At 35.7% G+C, this 12,086-nt stretch overlaps 1 protein-coding gene across 1 annotated transcript in view; it reads right to left on the reverse strand.

Moving 5' to 3' along the window:
- LOC144630341 (alpha-1,6-mannosylglycoprotein 6-beta-N-acetylglucosaminyltransferase A-like) overlaps window positions 1-12,086 on the reverse strand; it is a 241,034-nt gene that overhangs the window by 207,543 nt on the left and 21,405 nt on the right. The window lies entirely within an intron of this gene.

Here is a 12,086-nt window from a genome sequence, read left to right on the forward strand (position 1 = left end):
TTTGTTTGCTTTATTTAAACGCTAATATATTTCCGAAAAGGGGACTAACCCAAGGCAACCCCCCCCCCCCGCACCCCACCCCGGGAGGGCGGAGGAAAGGTGCGTTAAGGAATTCACCGGAAACAAACGGCGAAAAACTAAATTCAAATGTTAAATGAAGGGGAAAGTAAATAACCGGGGTGCTCCCCTGCCTTGGCTTAATCTGGAAAACAAAATGATATGGGCAATATATAGATTTAGACTTTATGGATTTTTATATCAAGCCATCAATATTAACTCACTAGGCAGTCCAAGATTTCGCCTTCATTTTCTTATGTTTACGCTTTTACCATTTTCTGCATGAAAGAAATGTTTTCTACTCATTCCATGCAACGCGGGAATACACCCCCCCCTCCACCTCTCCCCCACCTACTTTGCGTGGACCCTAACCCTTTGTATGGAATTGCAAGTCAGATCAGTTATTCCTAACATCATCACTCTATTGTATACTCTTAGGGCTGCCGACCTTCTTTTAGGTACCTTATTGGTACTAATTTTGGCGTCACTTTTGTTTCGCGATTTTCGCGATTTAAAAAAAAAAAATAGCAAACTCGAACTTTACGATAAGAGAATAAACGGTCACGCCACAAGCGCGGTCAAATTATCACCAACTACGGTGTCACTTATTTTCGCTGTTAACAGCAAAACGATCTTCACCAATACTGCGCACTACCGCTGAAAATATCTAGCTTATAGAATCAAAGAGTATAAATATGTATTATACAATTGAAAAGAACGTTAAGCATATAAAGATAATGTCTTTGACTATGCCTATGGTACACGATGCGGATTCTATAGTTTGGTTTTGTTATGAGTTGATGATTTTTATTAATAAGAAGTGTAAAATAAAAATAAAATTCTCGAAATAAAATGTTTTTTTTTTTTCATTTTCGCGAAATAAATACCGGAAAAATATGCCGACCTTTTATTCGCGAAATTAAGTGCCAGCGAAAATAGGACCCAAAAAGGTAATTTTGAAGTCTGTGGAGTAAAGGAGTAATATGACTTGAAAATGGCGCGAAATTGGTCTCGGCTACAAATTTACATTGCAAATTATATTATACCAACAGCGCCTGCTGACGATGATAATTATTCATCACGAGTTCAGTTTGTCATCACTTTCGCTGGTTCTTGCATGGCACGTTGATGTATCTGCGGAAAAACAGGGAAGTTTGCTGGACTAAGCTGATAAGCAAAAGTACAAGTAAGGAACAGTATGTTATGTGGCTAGCGTTCGATGTATGGGTCCAAACCATGATACATTTGACCTAAACTGGGGTCCACTTTGGCTCAAGTTTACGTGATATTGACACGTGCTAAATACTGAAGGCTTAATTTGAGCTCGTTTGATTATGGTTGTTTCAACTTCGCAGGATTTTTCTTTACATAAACCATAGCTGAATTGGTACTTTAAATATTTGTACTTGAGTCCTTTGCTTATATCATATATATCCAGCGCAAATTTCGCGAAAGAAGTATTTATGGCTTTGTGATGCAAAGCTGTTTCTTCGCGGCTGCAAGAGTACTGTGTATTAATCCTGGCACTTAAATTCATAAGTATTTGCAAAAAAGTTGTTTATATCTTGAAGTATTAGAATAACTGTTCATAGAATATGAGGGATTGTACGAAATTACTTTACGTCCATATAGTGAACATTTCCAATATCTATACGCACCGCCCGGTTCAATGTAGCCATAAAATTTCGAGAAGGTGCAATAATTATAACTCTTCATTGTGTACATGCTTTTAAATAATAATGAACTAGATATCGCAAACTTCTCGGGAGGTGCTCTCACCCTATTCATAAGCACTGGTACCTTGATCTCAAATTCCGCGACCCTGCTTTGAAATTTTATTGCACTTTATGATTAAAAATATTGTGAGAATTTATTCAGAAATATTTCTGTTTCCTTTTAGGCTTGTTAACAATGTAAAGGATAATGAAGATGTGACGGTTTTATGATGCCATCATTCATTTCTGAGACGTCTGGCAATCAAAGGTAAAGAACACTTAGTATTCGTTTTATTTAGATTTATTTTGAATGGTGCAAATGCAATATTTGTATTTTTAAATGCTCTCCTTTTCGGGATTTACATTTTAAAATAAGATCAGACATCAACACTTTAAAGCCTGGTTCTCATATAACGCCCCAATCGTTTCTGTCCCTTTATTTCAAAACGCTTTCTTGCGATCAGAGCTAGAACATTACACAGACGATCGCTGACGTCTGCGGCGATTGGGGCGATCACGATTACTTGAATCGCCCGTGTTCTATACTTCTAGCTTTTCTTTCCCTTATAAGAGGCCACAAGTTTTGCTCTTTTATTGAAGGCTGCCACTGTGTTTGATCTAGGGCTTAAATGATTGTTTTTCGTAGGTCTTTGCTCATACCAGGCGATCGGTATGAGGAGCAGGGATGGCGCAGTGGTGAAAGCGCTCGCCTCCCACCAATGTGGCCCGGGTTCGATTCCTGCCCGGTACCATATGTGGGTTGAGTTTTTGTTGGTTCTCGTCCTTGCTCCGAGGGTTTTCCTCCGGGTTCTCCGGTTTTCCTCCCTCCACAAAAACCAACACTTCCAAATTCCAATTCGATCTGGAATCAGTGAGATCAAGAAGAGCCACCTAGTGGAAGATCCCACTGTAAATTCCCATTTATTTTATTTTATTTATTCGGGACGCTTCCACTTGCGTCGACCGCTTAGGATTGCGCAGTATTTGCCCACCCGACCCTATGTAAAATGTCAATAAGAACATTCGGACCACTTCTGCCAAATGGAAATCCACTGTTCCCAATCATTGAACTAATTCTCTACAATGTTTTTGTATTATCAGGATGACCAGAGCAAACAAGTTGCACAAACAACGAAAAGACGCGAAGCTCCCGTTGTGCGAGGTGTTGATGTATTTTAATTAATGGTAAGTGTTGAACGCTCTTTTTTATGTTTGTAGCTGTTCAGTGTATGCATGATGTCAACTAGAAGAAGGTTAGACTCGATTTTGGTCACTTCACGACAACAACAATATATTGCCCTGCTGTGGTGTGGATGGGGTTGGGGAGGGGATGGGTGCGAGGCGAGGAGGGATCGATGGAGCGGGGGGGGGGGGGGCTATAACTGCTATTCTTCAACTTTCTCTCTTTTTGAAACAGTGGATCCTTTCTACGTACACGTTATGACTACTACTTCAAGTATAGATCGGTTCTTAATGGAATTGCAAAGTTTTTATCCCGCAGTTTATACTCCAAAAATTTGCGGATCCACCAAACACAATTACCTCCAAAAATTTCGTGTTCTTCTACAATCTTATTGATAACAAAGAACTGTTCACGAGTTAATTTTCTTAATTGTTTCACTTTTTCTTTCCGCAGTTACATTAATTGTGCAAGTGCTGACTGATCCACTACCATGGCAACAAGGACATCTGTCATGTTATGGGTAAGTTTCCAAATGTCTTTGTGTATTGATTTGTGGCCGGGCTTTTATAATGTTTGAAACTTTTTTCAGGCAAATTAATAATAACAACGTTTAAGCTTTTCTGAGACAAAGGAAACACGATGAAATTTAGGAATTTGTGCAAAATTTTTGAAATCGTATAGGGGAATCTTTGTTTACAATGTTCGTCATTAGCAATAAGCACTTTACTTTCTGATCGAGCTACAAAAATATCAATTCTGAATATTGAAAGCACATGGTGCGATTAACTTTCGCTATAATTTGAGCCCGATGCATTAAACAATTTTTTTCTGTGACGCAGGTTTCAAAACTTGATATTTTACAAAGAATGTACACTGTATGGGCTCATCAGCGCTTTTGCCACCCAGAAATTTTGCAGTTTTTGGATGAACACATATTCTTTTTGTTTTTTACACAAAAAGTTATATATCTCGTATTTTTTTTTTTTCTCTTTTTTTTAGATGCCTTCTCTACGCAAAGTTGTATGCTAATGAGACAAATTATAAACAATGACAGAAGCTAAGAACGCCATATAAATCGAAAAAAGGGAATAATAAACAAAAAGGGATCGTGTAAAATTGAAAAATACTAAAACATTGCGAAAGAAAGGCATACACAAAATCAGTGAATAGCCAATTATGAACCTTTGGTCGACAAACTAAAATAAAAATCGCCACCGTAGCGAATTAAGAAAAATTCAAGCATTTGCCCGAATAGTTAACGCTCGATTGGTTAATTTACATTTATCAACTTGATAACTGGTTGAAAATTTGTTCAAAAACTTATCACTTTGAGACTTAGGTCCTTTGATTTGGAATGCTCCTTTATGGACATACCGTTATTGCTAGCGATCTGATCTACCTAAAACCTTGCCGTGCATTTTTTTGTACCACTTCAGTGTTTTCAACAGCTCCTTCCAGTTTGAGTGACCTTGAACGACCTTCAATGGGCTTTTTTCACAAAAGCCGCCATGTTGGTTTTCATATTGTGATGCAAATTACTCGCATAATTTTTTATAGAAACAAAAGAAAATAACACGAAGTCGTGCTATAAAGTGGTCTAGCCAGGAAATACTAAACAGGGTTCATTTGCCAAATAGCTGAAAATTTAGTCGTAAACGAATAGAAATGAAAACTTCTCAAGTTTCCTTTACTAAATAGTTTGGACCCAACGTTTCCTTGCACTGAATTTTCGGTGTGTAAAATTAATGATGAATGAGTTTTCACACAATATTCTCGTAACTGGCTTGCTCGTTATTTTCACTCTAAGTAGCTACTCGTCAAAAAAATTAAAAGAACACAAATCGTTTTAATATTCTCACATCCAATTGCTGGCTTGCAACCACGTGACAAAGCGGCCATGTTGGGGGTCAAAACAATAAAATAAATTTTCGCAAAATTTACATGATAAAAAAGTTAAATTCCCAGCGGAGGGAAACGCTTTGTTCCTGTCCCCCAGCATGGCCGCCGTGACGTCAGTTGCAAACCAGCAATGGAGGAGAAAGGGGAGATTTGCATTTTTTTCAAGGTTTTATGCGGTTTACAGTGTATTTGAAATTTGTAAAAGGATACAAGAATTCACAAAGTTCTTGCATTTATATAATTACGTGCAAAACGAAAATGAAAAACTATTTGACAAGTGGGAGAAGCCAGGTGTTTTATTGTGGCGCGCCTTCGTGTTACACAATGAACGAGATTTCGACTCGATTTTGGGCATTCTGAATTGTTATTAACAAATATTTTAAAATTCTTAAATTTGAATGCGTTTATATTTAAGCCGGGTTTACAAGGGCAATTTTTATGTGACAAATATATTTGATCGTGCAATTATTTGTCAGCATTCCAAAGTTTTGTGCGCCGGTAATGACCTTGAACAGCAAAAAGATACGCACAGAGATACGCGCGCACAGTGTGCAGTAGGAGATTGGGAGATTAGGGACCACATATGCTGACGCAATATTTGCAACATTTTATGTGACGAGTCTTCTACACAAGCATTTTTTCGTACATGTATATGGCAAATTTTAATTGTCACATAAAAGCTTACACGTCAGCTTGCCAGAAAATATATTTGTCACATGAAAATTGGACCATTTTTCTCATCTACACGAGCAAATAAAAATCGTCACAAAAATTGTCACATAGAAGTTGCTCGTGTAAACTAGGATATAGTCGGGAGAAGAAAACAATAAATTATTTTAGTCGGGAATTTGTTTTTACTGAAGTGCACTTCCGTCTAGCTATTTTTTAAGTCAAGGAATTTTGTCAGTATGTTGAAAGACAAATCAAAAGATAATCATTGCTCATGGATGGATTTTCTTTATTTTTCTTTGGCAGTTTGTCTTGAATTCTCGTGGATTACTCATGGATTCTTGTGGACGACAGATACTTGTTAGCTGGCTGTGTTGAGATGAAATAGATTCTGGATCATGCTTGTATGGTTCTCCGTTAGGTAAAGAGCAGTAGTTTATATCGAGACAAATATTTAGGTACAATGTCCACACGCAAGCTTAATTTATTTTGGAGATTGATCAAAATCCATTTTCTCCTAATTAATCAGACAAGTGACAAAGCAATGTTGTCTTGATACAACATCAAGTTCTCATTAACTATTGTTAAAGCATTATACGGTAATCAGAAAGGAGAATTGATTTTTTGATCTCAGGAGAAGAATCCTTAAATTAACGCGTACCCATGTTGTTGAAGGAAAAATGAAGTCCACATTTCGTCAGTTATTTTTTTTTTTGAAAGGGATTTATTTGATCATTTTACGACAGTATTTATTTGGATTACCTTGAATTGTCTAAATCCATCATTTTTTTTTACAAATTTGGTCCTTGTTTACAATGTTATTCGAGTGACACGAAAGTATATCTTGCAAGAAATAATTTTTCACGAAATATTACCATACAAATTTTAAGATATTACCATGACGGATTTTACATTTCTTCAGTTATTTTTTTTTTTTTGTAAGAGGTATTTTGTATTTCATGACACCATTTATTGGTATTATTTAAATTTATCAATCATCGATTTACATTTTGCTTCAATCTTGTTTACAATCTTATTTGAGTGCACCAAATTACGTATTGCAGAGAATTCACGAAATATTCTCAAACAATATTGCTGTTGCTGAAACTTCAGTAATGAACGGCAAATCTTTTTTTTCTGTTTGGTTTCCTTCGATAACGTGGGTACGCATTTTATATGTATTTGACAACTCAATAGTATAATATGTTACGTTTTTGCAAAGAAACTTAGGAAGATTTATTTACAAAAATCAGACACTTATTTTCTTCTGATACTGCAATTCACTAAAATTTTCACCATTTCGCTTTCTTGCTGGTTTTGATGTGTAATCCTAGACATAAGAATTTTTCTCAAAGGTTATGCTCAATATTTTACCATTTTGTTTTTATTTTTTTCTTTATACTTATAAGTTGTTTGTAAATACGGATTGTAGAACACGGCAAATTCTCTTAAGCAATTTGTCTTATCGACACTTAACATGTAATTTCGTACAACATTTCTTGAAGAATTGTTTCTAATTTCATATTTAGTTTAGCAAAATCATTTCGTTCTATCGCTGTTAATCTTTGTAGTCTTAAAAACATGTTTGTACTTAGAAATATAGACTTAGTTAATTAATATAACAACTTGTACATCAGTTTAATTATACTTTTAATAAAGTTGAAATAAACAAACACTTGTAATCAACAAATGACTCTTGCTTTATTTTACATAAGAAAGACAAAAAAGTCTTGCGCTTTTAAAAGGGGCCTGGAAACTAGTCAGAATATAGGCTATCTCTTTTACTACATTTTGACTATGTAGGCTTGCCAAACGCGGGAAAATTTTCTGCACTTTTAAACAGGGTCTAGACATAAATCAAACTATTAAAACGCCGTTTTTTGATGGGCAAAATCTGTTTGCAAACTAAAAAGATTTTTCCCGCCAAAAGACAGTTTATTTTTGACTTATTAAAAGACGCCATTTAAAAGCGCAGACTTTTTTTCCCGCCAAAAGACTTAGTTTTGTTTTCGACCTTTTTTTCCAGGCTCCTTTGTAAAGCGTTAAACATTTCCCGCTAAAATGACTTCAAAATCTTCCTAGGTGCGTGTCATCTTTTAGCCAAAATCTTGGTAGCTTTCTTATCTGCAATATTTTTCCTTTAATTCAATAAATGTCCAACAAGCTTGCTAGATCTTCATTACTACGGTTTTAGCTTGGAATTCGACGAAGTGGGCTTATGACTTCTTCAGGACGATTAGACAGCGCCATAACCTCTTTTCACTCCTGCAAGAAATGAAACCAACATTAGAAATATCGCACTAACTAGCTTCTTGAATACAAACAGAGATTCATGATAAACTTTATAATAAAACTTGACAGTTTAAAGTGTAAGACAGCAAAAATGATTCAAAAATAAGATTTTCAGGTAAGGAGATGGTTGTAGGATCGATCATTCATCAAAAACATTGTTTACTACTAACAGGGAAAACTAGCCCGTAACAATGCACGAATTTTACACGCAATTCAAATTTCTTTTAAGTGCCCTCTATTTACCCAATATTAAACAATAATTGGATGAGGTTTTTGTGATATCCGGAATAATCAAGGTCGAGGTAAGTGTTATCAGCCGAGCCTACAGAGACCTTGATTATTCCGAATATCACAAAAACCGAATCTAATAATTGTTTTATTATACATTGTTTTTCTGTAAAGGGAAGTAATGACAAACGATTTCAACCTGTTTCAAAACTTGTGCTAATTCCGGCTGGTCGTCCTACTAAATCGTGGAATACTTCCTTCCCAATTTTTGTTAGTCATTTTGTGTTTTCCGAGACTTTATTGTCCAGCAATTTTTGAACTTTGGTCAAATTATTTCTCGGTTGAAGAAGTCAATCGACGAACTATGAATTTCCTTCGCCGCCAGATGCCTGACACATTGCTCTTGGAAATCATGCATTGCGCGCGCAACCTACAGATTAGTGAATAATCTGCTAGCAGATTTTCACTAATCTGTAGGTTGCACGGGGTTGCGCGGATTCCTAGAATTAGCTGTAGGTTCTTAGCCAATGAGAAGACAGCTAGTGACTACAATGTATAATAAAAAAAACAATTCTGACCCTTCCCCTCCATTTCTTGCTTTCAGAATGTGTGGCAATCGATAAAATTGATGAAAACTTTCATTAATAACTCAAAAGTAAAGTTAAATATATTGAAACATCAGTCTCAAAAAGCTAAGAACAAAATGAAATTAAAACTACATTAAAAGCCAGTGTTACCAACTAGAGACGAAAAATTGATTACGCTCATATTTTTACAAAAGGTAGGCCTTAGGCATGAAACAAGTCACTGCGGTTTTCATAATGAAGATTCGCCGGCCGAATTAATTAATTTGCCACTACTAGAAAGTTCGAAGTTGATTTAAAGCAAAATACTACGCACGCCTGTTTACAGCGGTGAGCATCATTTCGCGTTCGAACACCCCTTCTCCTTCCCCTTTGAACGCCGGCCACGCAGGCTACTGTTTACGTTGAACAGTCGAGACTGGACTTTTTTCAAGAATGCATTGAAAAGAATTGTCACTTCAAAACGAGGAAATCAGTTAAAAATGGCGTGTCGAGAAAATTGGATAACCAACTTCGCCGCGGGCTTAAGTTTTGACGTAAATAAAGAATACATCGTTTACAATGTATCAGCAAAACCAAGGTTAGCAAGTCTATGCTTGTATTGGACACAGTTGAAGTTCACATGGGGAAAATTTAACCTTTGCGTAAAATGTTTTCACTTAGTTGATAAGATCGAAATTTGTCACGGTCACTTAAATTGACTGATCTTAAGCAGTTTCGAGACTTTTAGAGCATCGCACTGAAACATTTCCCCAGGAAATCCTTCTGGTATCGTAGAGAACAACAATTTATCTTTCAAATACCAAATTTTCGACCAATTATTTCACTTCGCACATACTTCAATAAGGCGATAGGTTTGATCTTTTTTTATATTATAACTGAGCCTATTAATAACATCGTACTATCAACTTAAACAGAATGTACTATCGAAAACAGTTATTAAAGCAAAGAAGACTATCTCCCCACTCCCCATTCATTGACTCCCAGATATTCCTTTTGTCTGCGTCATACATGTGTTCTTCTAATACAGTAAACGACTTATCTAAACGACTACAAAGACAAAAACTGCTTAAAACACTCACCATCACAGTCCATCAAAAGCTCGATGTGCAAATGCTGTCATGTCGTGTTGTTTGCCAGACTTGGATAATGTTCCGTTCGTAACAATTGAAGATTTCTTTTAAGGGTTTGCCTTGGTCATTAAAAATATAAAACAAAATCAGAAAATTAATCATTTCAACAGCAAATAAACAACATACACAATGTATAATACAGTAGTAGATAAATACGAAATAATAGCTAATGATGCTCACCGCTATAAGGTGCTGTCACATCTTTTCACTCCTTTAGCAGGCCTGAAATGAAGAAAAAAAGGAAATGTGAACCTTTGAAATTTCAACAAGAAAATCCTGAAGTCTAAAAGCTGTGATATTTAAGAATTTGGACCGAATCAAAAGAGGACCGTAGAGTGCTTCCAACTCATGATCAGTACCCATTAGAGCGTTTAGGCTTTAGTTTATCAAGGTATTAAAACTTGAAATATCCATTAAACGCGTGGTTGTTATCCACTGAACAATCTAAAGACTGATTGATAGCTGAGAGAAACATATTTTCACCAATTATAGGAAATGCCTATTGTAAAATGGAAATGTCAAACACCAGAGCCTTCAAAAACCCAAATCGAGCCGTCATCTATTAAGAAATTCATTCATCACTCAACTGAAGAACGAACAACAAACTGGTTTTCCTGCACCGGTCATTATGCAACTGAAATTACTTGTTCTTTGGCCTGGGCCTGAATTTTACCGCAAAGATTTGTTCACAAGTTTTTTTCTCGTGAATGCAGCGCTATTTCAATATAAAAGTTCTCTTCCAGTCTACGACTATTAATTTTTGCATCAGTCGATTAAAATGTTCCTCAGAAATTAAATCATTCCCTTGAGAGTTTGCAACAAAATTTTGGTTTCGGGGGTGAATTTTAGCCCCTCACTATTCTTACTATTTTACTTTAACAAGCAAAATAGTCGAGAAAAGAGAGAGCAAGTACAAACCGAATAATAGCCGATTCAACAGTGGTTTCTAAAAATCTACCAACCTGAAAACCTCCCACGAAGTCGCAAAGGCCATATTCACAAACAGCGAGCTCGAATATGCCACCAGGATTTAGCACGTGTAGCTTGCGTTTGCGTCAAAATCATCGCTTTAGGTCGAACTTCTGCCCAATCGTCCATATCTAGCCATGGAGAATATTTACCTGCTTGTATACTAACGTAACAATCCTGTTTTACCAGATTATAAGTGTAGCAAACTTTGCCTTTTCTTTAGAGACATAAAAAAAGGAGCAAGAACCAGCGAAGGTGATGACAAACTGAACTTGTGATGAATAATTATTAGCGTAAGCACGTGTTCATGGAATAATTTGCAATGTAGATTTGTAAACGAGACCAGTTTCGCGCGAAAAACAACCGCATTTAAAGGAGCTATGTCATGGACAACACATCTTGAAAAAATTGGAAAAGTTTTTCAAGATTGTCATTCGTAATTCGTTTTAATCTTCGTTTGTCGAAACCTTGTTTATTTTGTTGGCGTTTTAATTACTCCTTTGTTGTTTTTCTTTGGTAGAAAACTACTATTTTTAGGTTTCCTTCAATTTGAAAGAAATCAGAAAAATGTCATTGCTTCTTTAAAAGTTCATGTTACAAAGAAGTTAATCGGAGTGACGCGAAAAAAGGAATAAATCACAGTACAAACATGAATTGTATAGCGCTACCTTTATTAATCTTCCCCTAAAAAGGGATACTAATAAAAAGAAATAAATATTATGTTTCTAAAATAAAAAGTAGCAATAAAAATCCCTAATTAAATACTAAGTCTATAATAAATATAAACTAATTTGGTTTTTAGATAAGAACTGTAGGGGTACCGCAACGATTCTTTTAATCTTCTTAAGGCTGGTTCTCATATGATCGCCCCGATCGTTTCTATCGCATCGATCGTTTGCAAATACTGAGACGACCGAAGCGATTGGAAGCGATCGGGGGTTCTCATATGATCGTCCCGATCGCCTGGTATGAGCGAAGACCTACATGTACGAAATACAATCATTTTGAGCCCCACTATATCCAGCACAATGGCAACCTTCAATGATAGGGCAAAACTTGTCATAACACCATTTTCTTTTTCAGTAAGTTTGATATTACATTCAGACGAGAAATCACAACGGTTAAAATTGAACTTTCCCAGATCCTTCAAGCTAAAGTTTTTTTTTTAAGTTAATGGACAGCCGTGTAAAAATCGCAATAAATTTAAATTCTTTGATTTAAGGGATATCTAATTTGCAATGCGGCCAAAATCAAAGTTCTTAAAGATATAATTAATATAACCACAAAACATTACATATAATGTACATATGATATAATATAATGATATAACATAACGATATAATTAATAATATATCAT

The sequence above is a fragment of the Oculina patagonica genome, chromosome 11 (genome assembly GCF_052425735.1).
Source record: "Oculina patagonica isolate OP01 chromosome 11, crgOcupat, whole genome shotgun sequence".
In the NCBI taxonomy this organism is placed as follows: domain Eukaryota; kingdom Metazoa; phylum Cnidaria; class Anthozoa; order Scleractinia; family Oculinidae; genus Oculina; species Oculina patagonica.